Here is a 26,642-nt window from a genome sequence, read left to right as displayed (position 1 = left end):
TCGGTGACAAGAATTTATTCTAGGGTAATTTGAGACCCCTCCTCTCTTTATAAGGGGAATTATAACTCCTCTCCCCTTTAAGAGGGGAGGTTTCCATACAAATTTCCTCATAACTCGAGAACTAATCAAGCAAATGGAACCAAATTTGGCATGTGAAAGTTTTCGAGGGCAAGAAAATTTTCTATGTTGAATTAGGACCCCTCCTCACTTTAAGAGGGGGGGCTCCTGTACAAATGAAATACCAATTTCCTCATAACTCGAGAACTAATCAAGCAAATGGAACCAAATTTGGCATGTGTGTGTTTTTGGAGACAAAATTTTTTTGTATGATGAATTGGGACCCCTCCCCACTTTAAGTGGGGGGGGGCTCCTATACAAACGAAATACAAATTTCCTTATAACTCGAGAGCTAATCCAGCAAATGGAACCAAATTTGGCATGTAGGTGTTTTTGGAGGCAAGAATTTTTTCTATGATGAATAAGAACCTCTCCCCACTTTAGGAGGGGGGGCTCCCATACAAATGAAATACAAATTTCCTCATAACTCGAGAACTAATCAAGCAAATAGAACCAAATTTGGCATGTGGGTGTTTTCGGTGACAAGAATTTATTCTATGGTAAATTGAGACCCCTCCCTCTTTATAAGGGGAATTGTAACTCCTCTCCCCTTTAAGAGGGGAGGCTTCCATACAAATTTCCTCATAACTCGAGAACTAATCAAGCAAATGGAACCAAATTTGGCATGTGAAGGTTTTCGAGGGCAGGAAAATTTTCTACGGTGAATTAGGACCCCTCCCCACTCTAAGAGGGGGGGCTCCTGTACAAATGAAATACAAATTTCCTCCTAACTCGAGAACTAATCAAGCAAATAGAACAACATTTGGCATGTGGGTGTTTTTTTTGGTGACAAGAATTTATTCTATGGTGAATTGAGACCCCTCCCCTCTTTATAAGAGGAATTATAACTCCTCTCCCCTTTAAGAGGGGGGCTTCCATACAAATTTCCTCATAACTCGAGAACTAATCAAGCAAATGCAACCAAATTTGGCATGTGAAGGTTTTCGAGAGCAAGAAAATTTTCTACGGTGAATTAGGACCCCTCCCCACTTTAAAAGGAGGGGCTCCTGTACAAATGAAATACAAATTTCCTCATAACTCGAGAACTAATCAAGCGAATTGCACCAAATTTGGCATATGTGTGTTTTTGGAGACAATTTTTTTTTCAATGATGAATTGGGACCCCTCCCCACTTTAGGAGGGGGGGTCCTATACAAACGAAATACAAATTTCCTCATAACTCGAGAACTAATCCAGCAAATGGAACCAAATTTGGCGTGTAGGTGTTTTTGGAGGCAAGAATTTTTTCTGTGATGAATTAGGACCTCTTCCCACATTAGGAGGGGGGCTCCAATACAAATGAAATACAAATTTCCCCATAACTCGAGAACTAATCAAGCAAATAGAACCAAATTCGGCATGTGGAGGTTTTTGGAGGCAAAAATATTTTCGACGGTGAATTAGGATCCTTCCACACTTCAAGAGGGGGGGCTTCTACACAAATGAAATACAAATTTCCTCATAATTCGAGAACTAATCAAGTAAATGGAACCATATTTGGCATGTGGGTGTTTTTGGAGGCAACCATTTTTCCCATTATGAATTAGGACTTCTTACCTTTTTAGGAGGGGGGGGGGGGGCTCCCATTCAAACGAAATACAAATTTGCTCATAACTTTAGAACTAATCAAGCAAATGGAACCAAATTTGGCATGTGAGAGTTTTAGATGGCAGAACTTTTTTTCTGTGGTGTATTACGACCCCTTTCCCTTTTAAGAGAGTGGGCTCCCATACAAATGAAATACAAATTTCCTTATAATTTGAGTACTAATCAAGCAAATGGAGCCAAATTTAGCATGTAGGAGATTTTTGAGTCTTGAATTTATTTTATGATAGTTAGAGACCTCTCACCCCTGTGGTAGGGGGATATGGACTCTCATACAAATAAAACAGAAATTTTTGCGAAACTCAAAAACTAATCCAACTCGAGAAATTCGAGACTCTTCCATAAAACATTAATCAATAACAAGACCACAAAAACTATCTATAGTAACACTAGATCATTCAGGACGAGCCGGTCGCGAGTGTTGCCGGTGACCCGCCGTCGGAAGCGCCGCCCACTGGGGGGCTTGCAAAACTCGAGATAGTGACAAAGATCATCCGAGATTCATGATTTATGTACAACACAGGTTAATTTGTGGCAATACGAAGTTTGTCGGGTCAGCTAGTTTTCTATATATTTTAGTCATCTTTTCATCGCTTTTTGAAGGTTTATATGTCCAAGCGTTTTTATTTATCGCGTGCGTAAAAAGAGCATATTAAACATTGATACATATAGAATAAGGATGTCTTCTACTTGATTATAAAGAACTACCTTATTCGCTTGATTTTGAAATTCTAATGCACTACAAAAATCATATTAATGAACTGCCAAAATCTAGTAATAAAAGAAATGAAAATACTTTTCCATTTTGTCGTACTCTGATCAAGAAAATATCAGTATTACTTTAAACGTAAATATCACTACGATCAGAAAGCAAAAGCAGAGAAGTGGAAAATTTTATGCCATTAACGCATATAATGATGAAACTTTCTATCTGCCGTCAAAGTGAAAAATGCTAGTTCTTATTGACAGCATACTTCTCAGAAAGAATAAAGTTATGCTTTTCGAGAAATTATTTACTGCATGTAGCGTACTTTTGCTTTTTGTCGCTAAATGAAACTTTCATTTTTTTCCGCAAAGTTTATAAAAATCCGTAGATTTGAGCACTTGATCCGTAGGTCCGTAGAAAACTCCTAAATCCCTAGAACTACGGATAAAACCGTAGATCTGGCATCACTGCTGCTTGGCATAGTTATCAGTTTCTGTAAAGCCAGCGGACCGGTCGGTACTCGGTAGGTGCTTTCGGCGTTGGCGTCAGTGCAGTGCAGCCACCAAGAGGTTTGGAAAAGTACACCACCATAGGAAGGAGAACAAGAAGACGCGCAAAGCAGCTTAGGCTTCCCGATGTGTTCAGTACATTCGACGATCGCCTTTCTCGAGGTTGCAAGTTTAAGTTATGATAATCGAACAATTAGTCCTTTTAAGGCACAGCACATGATAATTGAGGAATTAATTGAATTTTCTCAGTCCTTCCGACTAAACAAGTAATATTTTGTAAAGCGTTGGGAGCTATCTGCCAGAGGTTTGGCAAAGCATATCACCAAGGCAGAAAAGAAGTGAAAGTGCGTCAAGTGTAGCTGCTGAGACGTCGCGGTTGGCTCGTTACAACAAATTTTTACCGATCACCTTTCGTGAAGTTCAAACTTCTGTACGCTGCCGGGTGAGTAAGCCAAACACGCCGTCTCAGGAGGGGTACCAAAGCAGTCAACAAATATACCAGCTTCAAGCAAATGTCTTAGTGGCATCTTTTGCATCTTCATATAAGAATGTGTTCGTTCTTAAAAGAACGGATTTCGGTAATTGATGAATTAGGAATTTTGGAAGTTAGGGCTTTCCTCTCGGTTTTCATTAGCAACACAAATCCATCCATCACCAATGCTCAATAAACGAGTACAGCTACCGTAATGCGTGGCGTTATTTCTCTTTGGCAGCAAAAGGTGAGCGACACACTGGGAACAAACAAATGCGAACGGACAACTTCGCCTCCTTTGCCCGGACTGAAATTGAAATTCTCCAGTTTGTTCAACGTAGGTGATGGAATGACGGACCGTGAAAAATAAAACGGATTTTCATTTTTCAAATTAGGCAATTTCATTATCTACGTAGGACAGCCGATTCTTGTCGCTTGCTCTGAGATATAACAAGAAATAAGACGGCGAAGTTACTGTTACTGTAAATATCTCGTCGCCATGTCTGAACGCGGCAAAGGAGGAAAACCCAAGGGCAAGGCAAAGTCACGCTCGAGTCGTACTGGTCTGCAGTTCCCGGTCGGTCGCATTCACCGGCAGCTGAGGAAAGGAAACTATGTTGAGCGTGTTGGAGCTGGAGCTCCAGTTTATCTGGAACTGGTTTTGATTTGGACGTAAAATTGATTAAAAAAAATGGAATTTGGTCTTGGATTGGGTAGCACTTTGTGAAAACGAAAATAGAAGTGTAACGTTGGAATGAAAGATTTCAAATGCTAATAACTACTAAACTGCTGAACGAAACTGAACAACTTATATGTCGTAGGAAAGATAAAATGGCCAGCAATTTTATGGAGGGGGCGAGAAAGCAATTTTATGGACGGCGTAAGAGCGGGGGGCTCCTATACAAATAAAACACAAATTTTCTAAAAACTCGAGAACTAATCAAGCAAATGGAACCAAATTAGGTATGCAGGGTTTTAGAAGGTAGGACTTTTTTCTATGGTGTACTGAGACCCCTTCCCCTTCTAAAAGGGGGAGGGGGCATACAAATGAAATGCAAATTTCTTCATAAATCTACAACTAAGCAAGCAAATGGAACCAAATTTGGCAAGTGGGGGTTTCAGAAGGCAAGATTTTTTTCTATGATGAATTGAGACCCCTCCTTTTATTATGAGGGGGGGCTCCCATACAAATTACCTCATAATTTGAGAACTAATCAATCAAAATAAACCAAATTTGGAATGTGTGGGTTTTTTCAGGAAAGAATTTTTTCTATGGTGTACTGAGACCTCTCTTGGCTGGTAAATGGCTAGGTAATGCGTACCATCGGTGCCTTGTGCACTGGGCATAAAATAGACCCCACAGTGGTTCACAGCCTCTTACCTAGCAACTCCCACCCCAACCTCCTCGTGGTACCAGCCGGGATACGAGCAACCTCGGGTGGAGATCGGGTAACCAACCCCGGTGGAAACCAAGGTCGTATGCTGACAGGGGGAGGGCTCCTTCGAGCTACGTTGGCCCTCCGGCGATACTGTGGGGTTGGTTGCGGGCTTTGCAAGCCTGAACCACTAAAAAAACCAAAGCAATGGACTCCGTAAGTAATAATAATAACTCTAATCGGAACCATCGGCAAAGACCCAGGCGACTGAGACCTCTTCCCCTTCAAAGAGGGGGGGGCTTCCATACAAATGAAATACAAATTTCTTCATAACTCTAAAACTAATCAAGCAAATGGAAACAAATTTGGCATGTAAGGGTTTATGGAGGTATGAATTTATTTTATGATGGTTTGAGACCCCTCACCTCTGTGGTAGGAGGATAAGGACTCGCATACAAATAAAACAGCAATTTTTGCGTATGTGCCATATTTTCTGCTATGTAACAAGCGGTAAGCTGTGAAAGTAAACTAGTAAAACCGTTAACTTTCATGCCTCTTGCCATTCATGTCAAAAAAGAAGGACATTCGAATGGCACGTCATATTTGCGATGAACGTGCTTTGGCTTTAATGTTATTTGTAGTCAATGACCCTTTTAAAGGCTATAAGCGAGTTAAAGTAAAATTATTGAAACATGTCAAGCTACGCATAATCATATTTAATACAATAGTCTGTGGACTGTTATGATACACACAAGTGATTTTTAAAAGAAATCTTCTATGTCTCAATGGCTGCAGGCGTCCCCGTCCACGTATTGTCTAAGCCACCATTGCATTCAATGAAGAATTGAATCTGAATATTTCGCTCTTCTCTTTTAAACAATGGCACTCATAGATTCTTATAAACATACCAAACATTACCAATATGTTAAAACGCATAGAGAAACGTCAACAGATAGATGCAATATATGTAGACTTCTCCAAGGTATTCGACGAGGTACCGCATTTATAAGCAATTGAAAAGTTGAAGAATGGATAACCAACTGGCTGTTATCTTATTTAATCGGTCGCACTGCTTTCATGAACATGAACTAAATCGTACTGTTTTGATATACCCTCTGGAGGACCACAAGGCAGTATTCTGGGCCTATTGATTTTTGTACTTTTCATGAACGATATCTGTGATAGCCTAGAGTCCGAAACGTTATTATATGCCGATGATCTCAAAATTTTCCGTACTGTCACAACTGCTCTCGATCGCGACGCTTTACAACATGATATGAATAGCCTTTTGCACTGGTGCCTCATAAACGGGATGGAGGTAAATGCATCAAAATGTTCCGTCATAACTTTCTCCCGCCTGCGTAACCCTCAGCATTTCGAATATCTAATGAACGCACGCGAAATGAAACGTTGTAGCTCTGTCAAAGATCTAGGAGTCATGCTTGACTGCAAGCTAAAGTTCGACGAGCACATTAGCATAATATCGTCAAAAGCGTATGCTGTACTCGGCTTCATTCGAAGAACCGCCTCGGATTTTAATGATATCTACGCTTTAAAAATGGTTTACGGCACCTTAGTTCGAAGTGGGCACCGTATCACACAGGGAAAATTAATAATATTGAAAGAGTGCAACGTTGTTTCATACGTTTTACCCTGCGTTGTTTGCCTTGGCAGGACCCTATACGCTTTCCGGCTTACGGAAATCGTTGTCAGTTGATAAAACTTAGTACGCTTGCCCAAAGAAGACAAACGTCACAGAGATTGCTTGTTTACGATCTGCTAATGGGAATTATCGATAATAGTTATCTCTTAGAAGAAATAAATCTGCACGTGCCTCGTCGAATTCTTCGGAATCGAACGTTTCTCTGGACTCCAGCTCATCGAACCCAATATGGCCAGAAAAATCCTTTACATTATTGCTGTAAATTATTTAACGAGGTAAATCATGTGTTCGATTTTAATGTTAGCAAAACTAGATTTAAAAGTTTGATTGAAAATGTAAATTAGTTTTAAGATACAATTAGTCTGTACTGCCTTGTGCCGAAGACTGTAGAACAATAAATCAAATCATATAGTCCTACGTCACCTATTCGTACAACTCTTAAGGCTGTATACCTTGTAGTTTTTTAAGCTATCATTTTCGTACTAATAGAGGGCAACCTGTTAACCCTCTAACAGGCAATATCAAAATGATGCGATCAAGCCAATGACTTATTTTTTCACGAAAGGTACACTCAAAAGAAGCTCAAGTTTTGATTTTCATACAAAAATAGATGGAGGGTTAGAGGGTTAAATATGTGTTCTGAAAAAAGATATTTATTATTCATGTGAAGCAGTGTTTTATCAATGATTGTCATTACCTGATGATAAAACTAAAGCCTTAAACCAGATGGTAAAAATTATGAAAAACAACATCAGACAAGCATACTTGACTGCCTTTCTACTAGGTTTGCAAAAACGACTCCAAGCGCATCAAGGCATAAGCCATTAAATCTTACTCTGCCCGTCACCGGTGCATGCAAAAACATCAAGAAAGAAAAGTAAAAAAAAAAAATACCAGAAGCCAGCGAAATGTTCCGTACCACTAATCATGAATTATTCGCCGAGAAAATCCACAATATTCTTTGGTCTGCTGGTGCACAAGTGTCCGTTTATCTCTCCACGCAGGAGAGAAGGGCCCAGCATCCGCAGCCCAAAAATAACACTCGACTTGTTATGGATGGTACACATCGTCGTCGTCGTCGTCGTCGTCTGGCGCTGCCTCTGCTGAAGTACGTACATCTCCTTCGGTTCGGTTGAGACGGAAAGATGGCAAAGGCAGAAAAGAAATCCTTTCTATGTTGCTACCACCAGTAGGAGCAGTGTGTCATGTCAGCCACCCGGTGACTCTGTTCTCGTTCCCATTTCCCATTGATACTGGCCGGTTTATATGCATATGAGTCTAAATGGCGGGTTGAAATCCCCGAGATCATACCTTGCCTTGCCCCTCTGGTGGTGGACCAGGCCACCCACCCTTTGCCGCTAGCAAAGTCGGAAGAAGAGCGCATAAATTTTCCGTCCATTCATGTTCCTTTCTTCGCTGTCAGCTTGGAGACGAGATTGTGTGTGTGTCTATTTTTTCCGTTCGCTTCCTGGTTTTTCGTTTGAATGCCCGTAGAGGATTGAGGGACGTCTCTTTCCCCATCTTGCTTCGCAAGGGAGAAAAGTGTATACTCTATGTTTGTATGTCCAACAACTTTCCAACCGTGCTGATGTCCCACCGGCTTTTTTTTCTGTTCGTTTTCCAACTACCAGTTTTATTTATATGGTTTCCTCCCGGACCGACAACGATTCCTTGTCAGCAGCAATATTTATTTCCATCAAGTTGGCCCCCACCGGCTCCGATCGACAAGCGGCGAAGGAGTACCCCGAAGATTATGGAAAAGTTGGTTGCACTACTTGGAAACCAAGGATGGAACTGAACTGAAACATGAAACCTTGCGAACAACTTAAAATAAAATCGTTGGAGGTTACAACGTTTTGCACCGGTGAGGTCTGCTTCACATTATTACTGTGGTTGTCCAAACAAATTGTGCGGCTGGTTTTTTTTTTTTTGTTTAATATAATATGTTTTTCTCGTTAGACCAGTAAGCATCTTTTGGGGCCCTATCCGATGTCTGCTTTATTCGGAGTTCGGACTAATGCCGCAATTTTATTGTTTTAAAATAGTGCACAAATAGTGACTTATTTCTATCGCTAGCATCCGTTATTGGTCTGCCATAGATTATCTCCGCCGTCCCATTTCTCGTGGAGACCGTCCCACCTCTCGCTTCGGTGCCCGCTCGCCGGATCACCGATTCGAAGAGACTCGCGGGTGTCTACGAAACACGCACATCGCTCGCTCCAGGTTAGCTTTGATCAACCGCGTCAGTTTGTCTGGAAAACCGTTTTCGTACTTTATCTGTCATAGCTGTTCGCGCTCGACTGTATCGTATGCTGCCCTGAATTCCACGTAAATATGATGCGTGGGCACGTTGTACTCCCAACGTTTCTGGAGAATTTTTCGGAGAGTAAAAATTTGATCCGTAGTAGCACGGGCCCCCATAAAGCCCGCTTGATATTTATTGGAATAAATGACGTAAGTTTCTCTTCCTCCCAAATCCATGAAATTATCCAGTGCAGAGCCATTGCTGGCGGTTCTTGGCCATATTTGTAGAGTTCTGCCGGGAGTCAGTCCTTTCCGGCGGCTATACTATTCTTTAGCTGACCGATTCGTCGGATCTCTTCAAGATCGGGAGCCGGCACGCCTGCTCCACAGGCACAGACGAGAATTAGGTACAGCAGCCGATTCGCATTCAAATGATATGGTATGATACCACTTTGTAAGTCACAGCCCTTTTCAGAACATGCCAAGGTTTAACGTAGGACTACGTCTTTGATTTCTATTCTATCTATATGGGGGTGCACTTTAGAAAAACGAAAAGGGAACATGTAACGAAAAGTGGTTATAGTTTGCACGCTTATAACTCAGTCATCCGCCAATAGATTCTAGAGATATTGGTATCAATCGTTTGGAAATTTTTCAAAAAATCCATTATAATACAGTAGATTACATGTTTCCTTAACAGACGTTTAATAATTAAGAAAATATTAGACGACTGTTCATTATTTCATTATTTTCATGTTTTTGCCTTCCCACGTCAATGCTTCCCTAGCACAGATGACAGAAATATATACGAGATGAGCCATGGGTTAAGCTCCCTTATGATTGTATTTAATTTACGCCCTAGCTGTTGCTGCTTCGCCAGGTAAGGCAACGAAGACATCCAAATTCACCAAGCGAGACGCCAACAAACCGAAGAATTCATCGACTCATCCGCCAGCGCTCGATACGGTTTTGGCTGCTATGCCTTTTGCTGCGCATCGTCATTCGGTCGCGATACATCGGCAGGAAAGGTTGTATATGAAACATTGCTTCTGTGTACCTGCTTTTTGCTGCGCTCTGCGTATCATCATTCGGTCGCGACACATTGGCAGGAAAGGTTGTATTAGAAACATTGTTTCTGCTTGCCTCTGCCTGCCTTTGCTGCTTATCGTCATTCAGTCACAATACATCGGCAGGAAAGGTTGCATTTGAAGCATTGCTGCTGCTTGCCTGCCTTTTGCTGCTCATCGTCTTTCGGTCAGAGGTTTTAGTTTGTGACATATCGGGCAGGCAGCTTTCAAGTCACATCCGTGGCATAATTTTAAAGGTTGTATTTGAAGCATTGCTTGCCTTACGGTGCGCATCGTCATTCGGGCAGCGACTTTCGTTGGCGACACATCGGCAAGCAGCTAGCATAACATCATCATAACATAACGACATAAACATAAAAGTCTAGCTTGATTACAGCTCCTACCAGTAGCGTTTGTTCGGTAAACAGGATTCCCACCATTGTTCCACACACCAATAACCTATCTGACGGACGAAAGTAGACAATGGACACAACGAATCAGAAATTTGAGAATTAGAGATTAACAATCGGACCTTTTCAGGTCCACCATTTAAATTAGCTGAAGAGTTGAAATTATGAATTTCTTACATGTAAGAATAATATCCTTTAATGCGCAACTTGGGGCATTGGGAGACGAATTGCTCTACATTCGCAGTCCTACGTCAAGCCTGCGCCCATGCCACTAGGCATGGACCCTTGTACTTTTTTTCTTATATAACAAGCGGTAATTTGTGAAAATAAAACTAGATAAAAGCTTCTCGATGCAAGAGACAGTGAATCGATGTCGCTAACCTACTTGTCTGTTACCATTCATACCAAAAAGGGAAGGACTGTCGACTGGCTTGTCGTATTTGCGATAAACGTGCTTTGGCTTTGAAGTTATTTCTAACCAATGGCTCTTTTAACCCTCTAACGGGCAACAACGTAAAAACGATGCGATCAAGCTAATGACTATGTTATCATGAAAGTACACACAAAAAAACCATAAGTTCTGATTTTAATGCAAAAATAATTATCTGGAGAAGCGCCAGATAAGAAAAAGTTCAATTTCTCTTTTTCTTTTTTCATGTCTAACGCTCTGACCAGATATTTTTTCAATTCAGATATATTACAAAATTAAAATAATGCATGAAATTTACCCATTGAATTTTTTTTAGGTCTATCATTTTGTTCTAGATGTCCTTTTCCTTCAAAAGTAATAAACGGAATTAATTATTTTCGGAATTTTTGGGAATTTTTGTTTTTGAAAGATGATAACATTTGAATGCATGATTCGAATGTTTTGATATTAGTATCAAAATGTCAAGAAATCTGTTCTGAACATATATTGCCATATTGGCATATTGCCAATTAAAAACAAATTTCGTATGCGGCTCTATAGCTCCAAAAGCGAAGGCCGTCAACAGATGGTCTTACCCGTTAGAGGGTTACCCTAGTAGCACACTTTTGTCATTTCTGGTTGCTGCAACCTATTTATGACTGAAATTAGTCATTAATCGGTTACCACAACTAGATTATAACAACTGTGCTAGTAGGGTAAGGGCCACAAACGAATTAAATGAAGTTAAATTGAAATTTTCTCAAATGCTCTAAATGAAAATATTTGCATACTCGCAATTAATGCGCTTTGGTTTCGATTGTTATTTGTATCCAACGGACCTTTTAAAGGCCACAAATGAGTTGAAGTAAGACTATTGAAACATGTCAAGCTACGCATAACCATATTTAACACAATAATCTGCGGGCTGGTCATTCATTACTATTTCAACTAGAGGTGTGCGCCGCCGCCGCCGATGATTTAGAACCGGTGCGCCGCCTAGATCCTTTTTCTCACGCCGCCGAAGCCATTTACCCACGCCGACGATGTAGCCCTACATTGACAAAAATGCGGGTCAAAATGTTGACAGCACATAGTGAACCCGTTTTGTGAATTCGTTCTTATAATGTACCTTTAATTTAGATTAAATTAAACTGCCGTGTTGCTGTACCCTGAGTGTTACCATGCGTCCAACTGAGAGCTAATCGAAAAGACCTAACGTAAACGAACTTTAGCATGACGTTTTCTGTCAAATTTCTGTCTTGCTTCCCGATGTTCATTTCTTTTTGAGAAGACATAAGCGACAAAAATTTTTGAAAAAGTTAAATTTTTTATTTCAGATTTTGATTCTGCAGTCTTTTTCGTTTATTTTGATACTAATTTTGTAATGATCCGACCACGGGAAGTGACCGAAAAACGATCGTACAACTAAGCATTCCACTGCAGCGTGGAACAACCTCGCTGGAATAAAACGCCGCTCCAGTAAAAACACGATTTTCAAGCTTTATGTAGGGCACGAGAGGGTATTTTCAGCCCATTAAGCGATTACATCTATTTTTTCGGCCTATGGCCTAGATCTAGTGGAAGAACAGATGGTTTTGACGTTCTTTAAAAAAATAGTAGATTACTTACAGTCTTGATAAAATAGTTATAACATATTAAAATTGTATGTTGGCAAAGTATTTTTATTAGCGAAAGAAAATGCAAACAGGCTGAATTTAGAAGCATGCTGGAAATACCCTCCCGGAACTGAATAGTCGTATCCAACCATAATCAATAGCGGCATATTGGACATTATTGCTTTTCATTTCGTGGTTGTAAACTGACTGGTGCCAAAATTAGGTGCCGGTCTTACCCTATACTGATTTCCAGTGTTGCAAGTCCGCACTCGTGTGGTCTAATTTTCTCACTCGCGCGTTTTGGTTCTAACGAACACGCCGGCATGAATATCTCCTACGGGCTCTTGCTCTTATTTATTCATGCACTGCGACAAGTTTTTGCGAGTGTGTATTTAGCTATCGGCCACAGTCGCCGCTCTCGCTCGTCGTTGCAATCCAAGCAGCTGACACCGATCACCTGCGAGGGCTCGCAATCTTATCCGCGGATGTAAGTGAGGGCGTAAGGTGAACAGAAAAGAAAAAAATGCAAAATAAGTATCCATATATCCTAGTGTGCCGCTAGCCCGCACGGGCTGTTGGCTTCTCACAAGTTGTTGGCTCTGTGAGCGGGCTGTGCAGAAAGATACTTCGAGGCTGTACGCTCGCTAGTAAGTAGGTAGCAGGATGTATGCACGCAGCATCGGCGGTTGTTTATCGTACGCTTGCGTCAGTTGCGTAAGCGCTGGATGCTGCTTATACTCGCTCGCATGAGACCTGGCATACTTTACTTCTTGCTCGATTTGCAACATTGCTGATTTCACCCGCCAAGTTTTAGGCGCCGTCTATTATACGCAATGCATGTAACATTGAAATCTCTTAAAAAAAAACACATTGGCAGAAAACTGAAATTTAAATTTGATTTATAGCAATCGGACGTTCATATGTATGGCATAAAATCGAAAGATGGGGAGCGTATCCCAATCTTCCCTGCCTTTTACATACTAGTGTCTAGCATATCGCGTATTCGCAAACATACAAATCTATACCTATAAAGAAGGATTTCTGTCTGTCTGTCTGTCTGTCTGTCCGTATGTTCCTTATAGAATCGAAAACTACCGAACCAATCGGCATGAAAATATGCATGTAGAGGTTTTTTGGGGCCAGGAAAGGTTTTAGTGATGGTTAGAAACCTCTCCCCCCACTAAGAGGGGGGGCTCCCATACAAATGAAACACAAATTTCTGCATAACTCGACAACTAATCAAGCAAATAGAACAAAATTTGGCATGTGGGTATTTTCGGTGACAAGAATTTATTCTATGGTAAATTGAGACCCCTCCCCTCTTTATAAAGGGGAATTATAACTCCTCTCCTCTTTAAAAGGGGGGGCTTCCATACAAATTTTCTCATAACTCGAGAACTAATCAAGCAAATGGAACCAAATTTGGCATGTGAAGGTTTTCGAGGGCAAGAATATTTTCTATAGTAAATTAGGACCCCTCCCAACTTTAAGAGGGGGGGCTCCTGTACCAAAGAAACACAATTTTCCTCATAACTCGAGAAGTAATTAAGCAAATGGAACCAAATTTGGCATGTGGGTGTTTTTGGAGACAAGAATTTTTTCTATGATGAATTGGGACCCCTCCCCGTTTTAGGAGGGGGGGATCCTATACACATGAAATACAAATTTCCTCATAACTGAAGAACCAATCAAGCAAATGGAACAAAATTTGGCATGTGAAAGTTTTCGAGGGCAAGAATATTTTCTATGGTAAATAAGGACCCCTCCCCACTTTAAGAGGGGGGGGGGGGGCTCCTATACAAACGAAATACAAATTTCCTCATAACTCGAGAGCTAATCATGCAAATGGAACAAAATTTGGCACGTGGGTGTTTTTGGAGACAAATTTTTTTTCTATGATGAATTGGGACCCCTCCCCACTTTAGGAAGGGGGGCTCCTATACAAATGAAATGCAAATTTCCTCATATCTCGAGAATTAATCAAGCAAACGGAACCAAATTTGGCATGTCAAAGTTTTCTAGGGCATGAATATTTTCTATGGTGAATTAGAACACCTCCCCACTTTAAGAGGGGGGGCTCCTATACAAACGAAATACAAATTTCCTCATAACTCGAGAACTAATCAAGCAAATGGAACCAAATTTGACACGTGGGTGTTTTTGGAGACAAAAATTTGTTCTATGATGAACTCGGACCCCTCCTCACTTTAGGAGGGGGGGCTCCTATACAAATGAAATACAAATTTCCTCATAACTAGAGAGCTAATCAAGCAAATGGAACCAAATTTGGCATGTGAAAGTTTCCGAGGGCAAGAATATTTTCTATGGTGAATTAGGACCCCTCCCAACTTTAAGAGGGGGGCTCCTATACAAACGAAATACAAATTTCCTCATAACTCGAGAACTAATCAAGCAAATGGAACCAAATTTGGCATGTGGGTGTTTTTGGAGGCAACCATTTTTTCTATGATGAATTAGGACCCCTTACCTTTTTAAGAGGGGGGGCTCTCATACAAACGAAATACAAATTTCCTCATAACTCTAGAACTAATCAAGCAAATGGAACCAAATTTATCATGTGGGTGTTTATGCAGGCAAGAATATTTTCTATGGTATATTTTCTATGGATTTCCCCACTTTAAGAGGGGGGGGGGCTCCTATACAAATGAAAAACAAATTTCCTCATAACTCGACAACTAATCAAGCAAATGAAACCAAATTTGTCATGTAAGTGGTTCTGGACGCATGATTTTTTTCTATGGTGAATTGAGACCCCTCTCTTCTTTAGAAAGCGAGTTATGGCCCAACTCCTCTTTAAGAGGGTGGGCTTCCATACAAATGAAATGCAAATTTCCTCTTATATCGAGAACTAATCAATCAAATGGAACCAAATTTGGCATGTGGAAGTTTTAGATGGCAGAAAATTTTTCTATGGTGAATTACGACCCCTTCCCCTTTTAAGAGGGGAGCTCCCATACAAATGAAATTCAAATTTCCTTATAACTTGAGAACTAATCAAGCAAATGGAACGAAATTTGGCATGTGGGAGATTTTGGTGTCTTGAATTTATTTTACGATAGTTAGAGACCTCTCACCCCTGTGGTAGAGGGATATGGACTCTCATACAAATAAAACAGAAATTTTTGCGAAACTCAAAAACTAATCGAACTCGAGAAATTCGAGACTCTTCCATAAAAGACTAATGTTTTATGGAAGAGTCTCGAATTTCTCGATACAAGACCACAAAAACTATCTATAGTAACACTAGATCATTCAGGACGAGACGGCCGCGAGTGTTGCCGGTGACCCGCCGTCGGAAGCGCCGCCCACTGGGGGGCTTGCAAAACTCGAGATTGTGACAAAGATCATCCGAGATTCATGATTTATGTACAACACAGGTTAATTTGTGGCAATACGAAGTTTGCCGGGTCAGCTAGTAAAAAATAATTCAAATATTTAAGGGTCATTAAAAATCATTCACAAAACAAGCATTATTAAGATTTGTTTTACTTGTCAACTTTAGTTCGATTTTCAAAAAGATTTTGCTTCAACTTATACGAAATGCGGTAATTTAACGGTGTAAAATAATCGCACGCCGATGCACGCCGCCGCCGCCTAATAAAAATGATTCCTGCGCCGCCGCCGCCGCCGATAATATGGCCGGCGCACACCTCTAATTTCAACCTTTATGAAGTACACAACTGATTTTTAAAAGAATTCGTTATGTCTCAATGCTTTCAAGCGTTGTAATTATGTAACCCCAGTCTACGTCTTTTCAAAACCACCATTGCATTCCATGAAGAATTGAAACTGAATATTTTGCTCTTCTCTTTCATACATTCACTTCAAGAGCTCACAGACAGGGCTTCGATCGATCCTTTTTTTCTACTGTAGTCACACCAACGCGCATTCAAGTTCACACCGCCCGTTTAGAGGTGGAATTCGAACGCTATGCATAACACAACTGGCAGTTTGCTCAGTCAAACGCCGATTGCACGCAGCAGAACGAACGCGTTCTAAAACTTTTTGACATTTTCGTTTCGATCAAGTTGCCTTTACCATTTGGAGCAGCGAATGACTGCAAAACAGTCAAATGACTGGCAATCACCACGCTAACGAAAAGCAACCGCACAATCGTATGATTCAATACTACAAAGAAACAACCACTACATGTGCATGGAAGAAGTCGGTCGGACTCCGTCCAATACAAACGAATATTTTGCTTGCGTCCGACCGACGTCCGGGTGACAAACTATTACTGTGAGCAGCCGATTTGGAGACAAAAAGAGAAACGAAAAAATACGTCACCGTATACTTCCAGTCAGTTTGCAGTTTATATTCTCAAAGCGCAAAGCAAAACGGGAGATCGACTGTTTGCTTTTGCAGAGATGCCGCATGAATTGTAAGACGGCAGCAGCGCAAGCGGTAGATTGACTGGATTCATAAAACAGTCAAATGATCGTTCAAAAAGCGGAGTTTGAATGCGGAAAGTTCGCATTCACGGCAGTCACATTCAACTTGCAATCCCTTTTCAAGCCCTGCTCACAGATACTTATAAACATACATATGGCAGAAATGCAGTTTACATTAGTCTTTGATCTAATGATCTAATATAGTCCTACGTCACCCTTTCGTACAACCCTTAGGGCTGTATACCTTGTAGTTTTTGTGAGATTGGTTCACCTTCTCATAGAACTTCCACGTTTCATTAGCCCGGAATAGTTATTCTAGCTCTTCACGACCTCTATCTTCCTTCTGGCGCGTTTTCCTCCTCAAGGGATCTTGGCCAGCTCATCCTGCTCATTCTTCGTGGTTAATTCGTCTATACTTGACCAAATTCTCTCTCGTGGCAATGCCTCATTGACAGCCGAGCGTATCCTGCTCCATTCGACTTCGGGGGTCGCAGCACCTAGCTCCACAGAGAAAGACAGAGCTTCATCCAACAGGTATATATAGCTCTCCACAACTCGTGGGTTGTCTAATTGCCAAATATTTAACCGAGGAGGGCGGCTATGTCGCAAGGTATATACCATCGATAGCTTTGAGATGTATTGCTAGTAGGTAATGATCTGATATCTGCACCCCGTAGGAAGTGTACGTTGGTGACGTTCGAGGAAACCCGGTCATCGATGAGAAAATGGTCGATTTGATTCAATGTTCGAATCTTCAGGTGGGTTTGTGAATATCGCAGGAATATTGCAGGTACTAAGCATTCATCATTTGTTCTTATTTCGTCCCCTTTGTCCATGTCGAATTTCCTTGATTTTTCGTTGTAAGGTAAGTTTAGGTAGGTTGCCTTACTCGGGCCACTCTATTGGGGTTCGTGATGGGGTTACTATCTAAGGTGTATTTTGCAAGATAACACATTTCTTAACTCAGCCGCCCGTTCCGGATTAGACCGCTGCCGGGAGCCGCCCCTAAGCTGGAGCTCAAGTGCGTAGTAATAGTAGTAGTAGTAGAAGTCGTAGTCGTAGTCGTAGTCGTAGTCGTAGTCATTGTTAGACCATTTATGGCAATTCTTTAACATGAAATCCTCACATTTGTGGTATGGAAAGTGCAAATTACATTTCTGTACTGTATTTTTTTTGCATTATTGAATATTTTTCAGTAAATTTTGCGAAATATATTACCAATTTTCAGCAAATACACCAAGCGCATCTATGAAACCATTGCTATTATGCAACTTCCATTGAAACATCCCATTCGGTACGACTACCATTAATGAAATCGAAGGTTGCTGGCCCCGTTCTGCCCGCCTGCAAATCCCATTCTACGTACACACCAGGCAGCGTTGAACGGGTGCATATTTTCCCATGTTCATCCTAATTGCTGGTCGCCTGACCGAACCCATTGTGTGCACTGCTATTTTCATAAGCGAGAAGAGTTTTGCAATATTGTAAATTGAACCCCCCCGAATCGAGTGTTTGGAAAGCTGGAAACTGCTTACTGCACACTACAACGCAGCCAACAACAGCACCAACAACAACACAACAGTCAGTGACAGGACATAATGCCGAGGAAAAATATGTTCCATACTACACAGCAATGACATCCTCCTCTATTCAGCCATTCTTCAAACAGAGCTTCCGAGTTGCATACGGTCGTCGGTCTATCGAACGCAGTCGATAGCAGAACTGTGCTGTCGAAAGGTCAAGCTTGCAGTTTCCGGATCGCCCCGAAAAAAAACGACATTGTTTGCTTCAACATTTATTTCCATTTTCATTTTCTGGATTCTGTTGCAGCTGCGCATCTTCAGTGTAGTATTTTTTTTAGCTTTCGTTAGCTGGGCGAAGAGCGTTTTTCGATACAGCCACAAAGCAATGGTTGCAGCTTCCACCATCGCACACAAGAAGAATAAATTCTACAATAATATCTACTGGCTGCTGCAAGGATGATGCTATTGGCAGGAGTCAGCTTGCAGCCGGGTGGAAACCGGAAGCCGGAACTCATACGCTATATCTTGTGAGTGCGCTTCCAGCAGTAACCGGTTGAAAAATTACATTTTTGATAGAAGGGGTCTTTTGTTGTTGAATGCGCCTTCTTTATCCTCCTGGATAGGAGCTGGATGCGCATTTTATGCAAAAAGAGGTGTTAGTTTGGTGTAAGGTTGCTGGCACCGAATAGAGTGCTGCTACTCGAAATGCCGACGCTGGAACATAATCGATCATTTGTTCAAAAAAGTTTACATACACCATTAGTCACGACGAAGGATGCAACCATTGGTAATATCCGCAGCGAAAAGGATTGGAAAACATTGGAGTGGGTTTGGATCTGGCAAAAGATTCAGTTTTATCATGAACTATGTATGATTGATGCAAAGCTTTTCTGGAATAAAATGAAGCCAAACAATGCCATGGTGTTGAACTTCGCTTCTATAGAAAGTGACTGGCATAACTAAGAATGTGAATATCAATGGATTGGTAAGCCCAGCCATGCTCGTTAAAATTGGTTTAGCTAACGAAGAGGTTCGCAGTTGTGAAATTCGGAACAATTCGAACGAAACCACTTTTCTTCAACGCTGATACCGAACGAAAGCACGAAGTGTGATTTCCGGTTCCAGTGCGGTTCGATCGATGAACTTTCAACAAAAACCAATCGAGTTTCACGAACCGCCAATTAAAGCCAAATTTTTAGGTCCTTCTCAGACGAGTGCGTGAAAATTTTAGTTGCCTAACGAAACTGATTTGTCAAGCTGTGGATTACCGCTAACTGACACGCTTGCAAGTCTGAAACAGTTTATCTTTAATCCTGTTATTCTTCTTTTTTTGTCGGTTCTCCACCACGAACACAAGTCAAACCAACTTGAAGGTTTTCCATCCGCCTTTTTTCGTCTCGTCAGCATACCATAGCACGGCTCCACAAAAAAAGAAGGTTCCACTCGTAACAACGGGAGAGAAACCTTTGACGAAAAGCTGGCAAACCAGAAGCCAACGAATAGCAAGCAAGCGAACGAGAAACGAACAGAACTTTTATCAGAACTGCTTGTTTCATTAATTTCAATTTGTCTTGCATGAATATTTAACACATACTAAATTGATCCCATTTACTCACAGCGCGTACAGTTCTGCTTCTGCTTTCTGCAGAACCTGGCCAGCAACTCGCTGCGCTGGCTGGTGATGACAACGAATGCACACGGTGAAACTGTCCGCAGCAAATTTGAGACAAAAAACGCAAGAAAAATTAGAGCTTAAAGTAAAAAGTAAAAAGTAAAAAGTAAAAAGTAAAAAGTAAAAAGTAAAAAGTAAAAAGTAAAAAGTAAAAAGTAAAAAGTAAAAAGTAAAAAGTAAAAAGTAAAAAGTAAAAAGTAAAAAGTAAAAAGTAAAAAGTAAAAAGTAAAAAGTAAAAAGTAAAAAGTAAAAAGTAAAAAGTAAAAAGTAAAAAGTAAAAAGTAAAAAGTAAAAAGTAAAAAGTAAAAAGTAAAAAGTAAAAAGTAAAAAGTAAAAAGTAAAAAGTAAAAAGTAAAAAGTAAAAAGTAAAAAGTAAAAAGTAAAAAGTAAAAAGTAAAAAGTAAAAAGTAAAAAGTAAAAAGTAAAAAGTAAAAAGTAAAAAGTAAAAAGTAAAAAGTAAAAAGTAAAAAGTAAAAAGTAAAAAGTAAAAAGTAAAAAGTAAAAAGTAAAAAGTAAAAAGTAAAAAGTAAAAAGTAAAAAGTAAAAAGTAAAAAGTAAAAAGTAAAAAGTAAAAAGTAAAAAGTAAAAAGTAAAAAGTAAAAAGTAAAAAGTAACAAGTAAAAAGTAAAAAGTAAAATGTAAAAAGTAAAAAGTAAAAAGTAACAAGTAAAAAGTAAAAAGTAAAAAGTAAAAAGTAAAAAGTAAAAAGTAAAAAGTAAAAAGTAAAAAGTAAAAAGTAAAAAGTAAAAAGTAAAAAGTAAAAAGTAAAAAGTAAAAAGTAAAAAGTAAAAAGTAAAAAGTAAAAAGTAAGTAAAAAGTAAAAAGTAAAAAGTAAAAAGTAAAAAGTAAAAAGTAAAAAGTAAAAAGTGAAAAGTAAAAAGTAAAAAGTAAAAAGTAAAAAGTAAAAAGTAAAAAGTAAAAAGTAAAAAGTAAAAAGTAAAAAGAAAAAATAAAAAGTAAAAAGTAAAAAGTAAAAAGAAAAAAGTAAAAAGTAAAAAGTAAAAAGTAAAAAGTAAAAAGTAAAAAGTAAAAAGTAAAAATTAAAAAGTAAAAAGTAAAACGTAAAAAGTAAAAAGTAAAAAGTAAAAAGTAAAAAGTAAAAAGTAAAAAGTAAAAAGTAAAAAGTAAAAAGTAAAAAGTAAAAAGTAAAAAGTAAAAAGTAAAAAGTAAAAAGTAAAAAGTAAAAAGTAAAAAGTAAAAAGTAAAAAGTAAAAAGTAAAAAGTAAAAAGTAAAAAGTAAAAAGTAAAAAGTAAAAAGTAAAAAGTAAAAGGTAAAAAGTAAAAAGTAAAAAGTAAAAAGTAAAAAGTAAAAAGTAAAAAGTAAAAAGTAAAAAGTAAAAAGTAAAAAGTAAAAAGTAAAAAGTAAAAAGTAAAAAGTAAAAAGTAAAAAGTAAAAAGTAAAAAGTAAAAAGTAAAAAGTAAAAAGTAAAAAGTAAAAAGTAAAAAGTAAAAGGTAAAAAGTAAAAAGTAAAAAGTAAAAAGTAAAAAGTAAAAAGTAAAAAGTAAAAAGTAAAAAGTAAAAAGTAAAAAGTAAAAAGCAAATAGAAAAAAAAGTAAAAAGTAAAAAGTAGTTGGCCATTAGTTGGCCAACACCGGAAGGACAACAACTTTATAAAATATTTGTAACGGCCAAGTTAGAAAGAAAAACAGAAAACTCTAAATTCAAAGTTGTAGCAAAAGTCGGTGAAAAATCCAATATCGATAATCAAAACGAAAGCTGAAAATATGATGTCAAAAACCAACAGTCGAAAGTCAGAAGTAGGTAGTCCAAAGTTTAAAATTAACTACCATGCGGTATCGAAATCCGTACAGCTTCGAAATCCGTACACCTAATACAATTTGCATGATTATATGTATTAAAAAGTCTAAATGCAAAATATTAATAATAGGCCTAGACCCGTGGTTTATTAGCATTACGTCAATGTCAAACTATAGGTAGTAGGCTATCAAATACAAGTAATAAAAATTAAAACGTTAACGCCTATCAGATTTCCCTCTAAATTGGCTGTGTTGTTAGCAATTTGCTAAGAAAATAACTTCCAATAAAATGAAGTGTAAAGCGTACTTGAAGTGATTTTCCTATTTAAAATCCCGAAAATCAATTTGAACTAAAGGTGTTTATCGTTCTACAGCTTAATTTCATTCATTATGGCATTGAAATAATATTTATTCATCATAATTAGTACTGTACGGATTTTGATTCAGTTTTACTAGTTGAATCTAAATCCGTACACCTGTGCAGTATCCTTAGTGATCCAACTCTATTCTATGTTTTGCCAAACAAAATGGAAATAACTAAAGCTAAATATATGTCGATAAACTGGAAGATGGCAATTACGATAATACATGGTGGATAATCCCTTAATAAAAGCATCGAGATAGTTTAAGTTCCGGTCACTACGATAAGAGCTATTATATTGAATTGGTACTCTCGAAATACCGGAGTCTTTTCTGCAATTTTTCAGCTTTCCGTATAATTTGCAACAAAAATAAAGAAAAAATGTTATATATTGTTTATAAGTGAAGTTCATTTACTCTAAAATGTTAAAAAAGTTTGTTTCTAAGCCTAATATTTCCAGAGGCATAATGAAAAGAATGTAAGAACATTTAACACAAACCAGGTTTTGTTACAAGTGGGATGGTTAGAACCAATATTTAATCAGTACCAAACCTGATATTTTAACTTTCCGACCGAAAATGAACCCATAATTTGGCTTAAAAACAAAAAGATTGATTCCTTGTAGTGTTCCTACTGTGCGTGTGAACGACTCTTAGATGAGCAGGACTAAAATACAATGCGTCAATTATCGAGAAAAATATATTTTATAAAGTAATTAGTCAAATAAAGAAAAACAATTTAGCCACAAACTTTAAACTCATTTCGATCAAGCTTACACGAATTTAGATTCAAAATTATGCGGACTTTGATTGATTTTTAACATGGTGTACGGATTTTGAGTCACAGGTGTACGGATTTTGAATCAGGCATAAAAAAGTGTACGGATTTTGAATCAAGAGATGTACATTTTGATCTCGTTTTTTTATAACTAGGATTAATTTTAGCTTCCTGTTATTCGAAATAACGTTAAAATGAGCATTATACTGTCAAAAGAAAACATGACGAATTGCTTATTACAATATCATAATTTTATATTGACCATTTAAAATTGTCTAGCTCTTAGGTGTACGGATTTCGATACGGCACGGTATTAAATGTTAAAAGTCAGAAAGCAAGAGCTAAGGTGGCAAGAGTCAAAATTAATAAGTCAAACCAAACTCGAAAATCGAGATTCAAAAAACGTATCATCGAAGTTCAATTATACAGGAAGGTTAAAAACCGATAAGCAGAAAGCTATTAAGACGCATTAGAATTGAAATATAAGCATTAAAAAATCGAAACTTCTAAAATTGGAAAATTTTAGCTGTACGAAAACGAAAGGTAAATTAAAAAATTAGCAATTGAAGTTTGAGCATCACAATTTCGATACCAACAATCAAAATTCTAAAATCTTAAAATCGAAGTTGAAAAATCGAAAATTACAATGACGAATACACGGAATTTTTCAAAATTGCGAAAACCAAAATAGGGAAATCCTAAAATCAAATAATTAATAAGCCGCAAAGGCAAAAAATTTAAAACTTGAAAAATTTGAAATATGAAAAAGAGAATAATTAAAGATTGATAAATTGGGAAACGAAAGCCGAAATCCAAAGGTAAAAGTCAAAAAGCAAAAAATTCAACAAGTCAGCAAGTCAACAAGTCAAAATATAAAAATTCGGAAATTCGAAAAAGTTGCACTTTTTAGGTGCAAAGTTGAAAGTCGAAAAGTTGGAAAATCAACAAGACGAAAAGCCGAAAATTCGAAAATCAAAAAGCCGCAAAATTAAAAAGTCAAAAAATCAACAAGTAGAAAAGTTAAAAATAACCGAAAGTCAAAAACCCGAAAAGGTGAAAAGTCGAAAAACCGAGAAGTCGGAAATTCGAAGAGTCGAGAAGTCTCGAAAAATCAAAAAGTGGAAAAATCGAAAAGTCAAACAATCAAAAGTCAAGAAGTCGAAAAGTTTGAAAGTGCATAAACTGAACATTCGAAAAGTCGAGAAGCCTACAGGTCACAAAGTAAAAAATCCAAAAAATTGAAAAGATGGTAAGTCGAAAAGTTGAAAATTTTTAAGTCAAAACATCTGAAAGTCGAAAAGTGCAAACACGGCGGAAAAGTGGAAAAGTTGAAGTATCGAAAAGTCGGAAAGTTAAACAGTCGTAAAATTGAAAACTCGAAAAACTGAAACGTCAAAAGTTGAAAAGGCGAAAAGTCAAAAAATCAACAAGGCGAAAAGTCAAAAGGTCAAAAATGTCAAAAGTAGAAGGCAGAAAATCGAAGAGCCGACAATTTGAAGAATCGAAAAGTAAAAAAATGTAAAAGACGAAAGGTCGAATATGAATATGAATATATGGTACTACCACCTGTCTTAGCAGAACATCCGTTCATAGCAATGAGCCTATCATGTCAAAAAGAGTTGAACATATTCAACGATTGGTCATGCTCCCCAACTCTTGTATGAAGGGCCAAAAGGGAATTGGTCGATAAGCAACATCACTTACACGTACCAGGGATTTAGAGAATCTCCTTCCAAGGGCTAAGTCACCTGAGTCAATCGTTGAATAAACCGTCTTAATGCAAAATGACTCCAGCAGGTGGGGAGAAGAGCCCGCTCATTATCCACGATGTGTTGTTAATCGGGCCAAGATTAACCCTAGAAAGTTAACTGTTTCACTCTCCCTAGACCCACCGCTTCAAACAAGTGCTCTGATGGTCCCTCCCTCTTCCCGATTCTAGTTTATTTATGAAATGTGGTATATATGGGTAAAAATAGAACAATCTCACCAGCAGTCCTTCGAATGGAATAGAGTTGCGTCCTTTTAGTTTCCATAAATGCTTCTAATAATTAATTTAATTTTTCTTCTGGTATCCAATATCCATGTGCAGTATTAACACTCGTATTGGCCAAAGTTTTCACTATAAAGCAGTAAATGCTTCATAAGCTAAAACGACAAAAATAATTAAAATAACTTATATCATGCTTACCAGATCGTGTGGCTCCACCGTCTGCCCAAAACCTCGATTATGAGATCAGGCAGCCGGGAACCACACAGTATCGCACCTCCTAGCTTGGCTACTCAATAGAGCATTACCGGGTATGATCACGTGGAGGCGCTAGGTAGGGGCTTGGGATAGCTAGAGCTATATTGGACGCTCCTCATTTGCCTTCCCCATTTCATACCCGTAAAAGACGAAAGGTCGAATAGTGCAAAAATAAAAAAATCGAAAAGTCACAAAGTGAAGAATCCGAAAAATTGAAAAGTTGGTAAACCAAAAAGCTGAAAATTTTAAAGTCGAAAAGTGGAAAATTCGGAAAGTAGAAAATTCGGAAAGTCTAAAAGTTGAAACGTAAACAACGACACGAAAAGTTGAATAGCCAAAAAGCTGGAAAATCAACAAATCGAAGTTGGAATGTCGGAAATCAAACAGTCAAAAAATCAAGAAAAGTGCAAACTCATTACTCATTACTCATTAATACTGTCACAGCCACAATAAAGGATTCCTGGAAATAATTTAAATTATTTCTTAACATGCAAACAAGTGCAACATGCATAGTGCAAACAGCAAAAAACTGGAAGAGGCGAAAACGAGAAAAATCTAAAAGACGAATAGACAAAAACTTGAAAAGTTGGTAAGTCTTAAAGTCGAAAAATTTAAAGTCAAAACGTCAGAAAGTCGAAAAGATGAAAATTCGGAAAGTAGAAAAATCGAAAAGTCTAGTAGTCGAAACGGCGAAAAGTTGAAAAGCCGAAAAGCTGGAAAATCAACAAATCGAAGTTGGAATGTCGAAAATCATACAGTCAAAAAACCTACGAGTCGAAAAGTTAAAAGGTTAAAAATTCCGAAAGTCAGACACCCAAAAAGGTGGAAAATCGGAACGCCGAGATGTCGAAAATCGCAGCCTCAAAGAGTCAAAAAGTCGAAAAATGGAAAATTCAAAAAATGGAGAGGTCGAAAGGCCGAAAAGCAGAAAAGTTGGAAACTCTGAAAGTCGAAAAATCAAAAGTCAAGAAGTCGAAAAGTTGCAAGGTGCAAATGTTGGTAAGTCAAAAAGGTGAAAATTGGTGCTAGGTGAAAGGTGAAAATCGAAGCACCTGAAAGCCGAAAAGTGGAAAAGTTATAAAATCGAAAAGTAGAATAATCGAAAACGTGAAAAGTCAAAAGCTGAAAAGGCGAAAAGTTGAAAAAGTAACAAATCGAAAAGCCGAAAGGTGGAAGTTGTCGTTTGTCGTTTTGTGGAAGTTTGTCGAAATTCATACAGTCAAAGATGTGAGAAATCAAAAAGTCGAAAATCAAAACGCCAAAAAACTGGAAAACCTGATAGTTGGAAAGCTGAAAAGTCAACAAGTCAAAATTTTCGAAAGTCGAAAAGCCAAAAAGCTGGAACATCGCAAAATTGGAAAGTTCGAAGATTCGATTAGTAAAAAAATCAATAAGTCAAAGTGTAAAAGACGAAAGGTCAAATAGTGAAAAAGTCAAAAAGTTGAAAAAAGTGGAGAAATCGAAAAGATGCAAAGTGTAAAAGTTGAACATTCAAACTGTCGAAAAGCTGCCAAGTGTAGAAGCCGAAAAATTGAACAGTTTGTCAAAAAGTTGAGAAGTTTAAAGTCGAAATGTTTGAAAAGTCGAAAAATAGAAAAACCAAAAAGTAGAAAAATCGAAAAGTCAGACAGTCAAAAAGTCGAAGAATTGAAAAAACGGAAAGTCGAAAGATCGTAAAATTAAAAAGTTGGAAACTTGAT

Source organism: Sabethes cyaneus, chromosome 3, assembly GCF_943734655.1.
Source record: "Sabethes cyaneus chromosome 3, idSabCyanKW18_F2, whole genome shotgun sequence".
NCBI lineage: Eukaryota > Metazoa > Arthropoda > Insecta > Diptera > Culicidae > Sabethes > Sabethes cyaneus.
The sequence above is the reverse complement of the archived record's forward strand: the minus strand, read 5'-3'. Positions refer to the sequence as shown.